Source organism: Lactuca sativa, chromosome 6 (genome assembly GCF_002870075.4).
Source record: "Lactuca sativa cultivar Salinas chromosome 6, Lsat_Salinas_v11, whole genome shotgun sequence".
In the NCBI taxonomy this organism is placed as follows: Eukaryota; Viridiplantae; Streptophyta; class Magnoliopsida; order Asterales; family Asteraceae; genus Lactuca; species Lactuca sativa.
In genome coordinates, this window is record NC_056628.2 from 53,798,469 (window position 1) to 53,800,952 (window position 2,484).

The 2,484-nt window shown below is 33.7% G+C and overlaps 1 long non-coding RNA gene across 1 annotated transcript; it reads right to left on the minus strand.

Moving 5' to 3' along the window:
• Nucleotides 1-479: 479 nt before the first annotated feature.
• Nucleotides 480-2,039, minus strand: LOC111905447 (uncharacterized). Its single transcript, XR_002854864.3, has 3 exons — nucleotides 1,715-2,039; nucleotides 1,159-1,227; nucleotides 480-1,048 (listed from the first exon to the last, which is right to left on the minus strand). It is a non-coding gene; the product is annotated as an uncharacterized LOC111905447 (long non-coding RNA).
• Nucleotides 2,040-2,484: the final 445 nt, after the last annotated feature.

A 2,484-nucleotide genomic window follows, 5' to 3' on the forward strand; every position in this document is an offset into this window, starting at 1 on the left:
TTTTCTATGAAAATGTTTTCAGAAAATAGGGTTGGGTTTTCATTTTCAATTTTCAATGAAAACGCGTTTGGTTGGAAATGGTAGGGTTTTCATTTTCCATCTTAGAAATTTGGAAAACTTTGGAAAATTATAAAAATCACTTTTCTAATTTACATACAATTTGGAAAACTGGAAATTTTCATTTTCTTAGAAAACTTTGGAAAACTGAAAGAACCAAACGCGTTTTCGAAATTTCCGATTTTCTTGGAAAATTTTCCTAGAAAACTGGAAAATTTTCCACAACCAAACGCACCCTTATGTATCCATATCTTCTTATTCATTATATTTATATGAAAATTATGTATCTCAAAATGCTACTTATATACTTTAATCACCAATTAATTGTTGAAAAAAAATTTCATTGCTAACTAATTGTATACAAAATCATAAAATAAAATAAATGAAGTACAGTAACCACAATAACCACACGGACGATGATATAATGGAATAACCAAAAGCTTGACAAAATCGATACCAATGAACACTATGAAAGTTGTTTTTTACATGTAAGGGTAAATAGAAAATAGTCATTTTAGTCTCATTCAACCACTTCACCCATACAGAACTTAATGGGAAAAGATGTAGAAACTATGATGTTAGGTGTAGTTAAGAATTAAGATCAGCTTGGAGCTTAATATCATATCCAATACTATTTACAGAGTGTTTAAAATGAAGAAAAAAAACTATGTATGTTTAGTTAAGACGAGCTTCGGGTTTAATAGACATGGGTTTCCCACAAACCCAACTTGCAAACGAGAGGCATAAAGTGAGTAAAATTCCAGTTTTACCCCCCAACACCCATGCAATAACGTAAACCGAGCTTGTACCCTCCATGGAGTTTTGGGTCAAGTAAAGCCATTAAACTGCTAAAAGCGAGTAACAGTTTTGCCCCTATGGTTTTGAGTAAGAATATGGAGAAGAAGCGAAATTTCAGGAGTTGGGTAAACAAGTGTCGTTTGTTGATGAGGGTATTATCGTATTTCTGTCTTGTTGTCTTGTTAGATAACACCTGTCAAATGACACACCAAAAAGTGTTGCAGTTTGTTTTTTTATTATTATATTAATTTAACATATTATATTGATTGATAAATGATAATGAAAAAGTAGATAAGTTGTAACCTCGTATGCGAGATGAATGCCTTTAAACATTTCACTAGCTTGTGAATCCTTGTTGACATCTGGATGATACTGGCATCAGTAAAAAAGTAAACTATCCATTAAGTTATATAGGTAAAGAAAAATGCCAAAGAAAAACCACAATGGAAAATCACAAATGCAAAATTCTTTTAGTTCATTAGATGTTTGCTATCATCTGGTTAAAGATCAATAATGTCCAGTAAGAATCTAACAGTTATCATCACAAGAAGAATTCAATCCATTGTAGTTACAATAATGTGAACTCTTAATGTGGTTCTCCTAAATCTTACTAGGAATATAATCATACTTTGAAACAGATTAGATGTAAATATGTAATAGATTCTGCTCACACTGCTGGCTTGTTAGATATTCAACACAAGTTTCACCTTCTTAAATGAATATCAAAGCATATTCAAACTGTTTATCAAGGTATGCTTCTCATGTTTCATGTAATGTTCACGCGCATGTTGATTTCAGCCCTAATATAACGCAAATCGAAATCAGATACACAACGATACTGTTGTTAACTGTTATGTACCTTTCAAGCGAGGAGACGATAGGCCTTCTTGATATCCGAGGTTGTAGCCTCAGCTGATACCCCTAGAACAGCGTAGTGATTCTGCTGGCTGTTGGAGACGGCGCATGTAACGCTGATTCGGCGGCGTTGGAGTGCAGGGGGCATGAAAATGAGGTTGCGATTGGAGCTACGGTGGTGCCGCTGCCGGTACCGGTGCCATTGATGAATGTTGGCACCGGAAATAGACGAGATAGCATGGTTGGATTTCGAGCATTCGTAGCTGTATTGCTGTAAGCCGTTGAAAACTGCTTGTTTAGGTTTTCTGGGGCTCGGCTTGGACAGGGGACATGTGTGTTTTTTTTGAACGGGTTAATTGGTTTTGGGTTATTTGGGTTCGGGCAAAGTTCGTGGGTATCGGTAGACCGACCGAAATCGAACCATTTGGGTTTGAGAAATATTCTTCTACTTTTGTTTCTACAAATCTTCTTACCCAATTAAATGATGACATGTGTCATATTAGTATATTAAAATATCATTAAATAAACATTAAATGTTCTATATGTCACTATTTAATTGGATAGGAAGATTTGTAGGAGAAAAAAAATAAAAGTATATTTAATTTCTAATTTGAATATGGGTAAGGGGAAATTTCGTTTAAGATCCGGTCCAATTCCATTTAAAATCAACCTAATTTCATTCCAAAGAAAAAACTGAAACAACAAAATTAACTAATTCTAACACAAACAAAAATAGAAACTAAACTTCTAAACTTCTAACTAATAGACAAAATT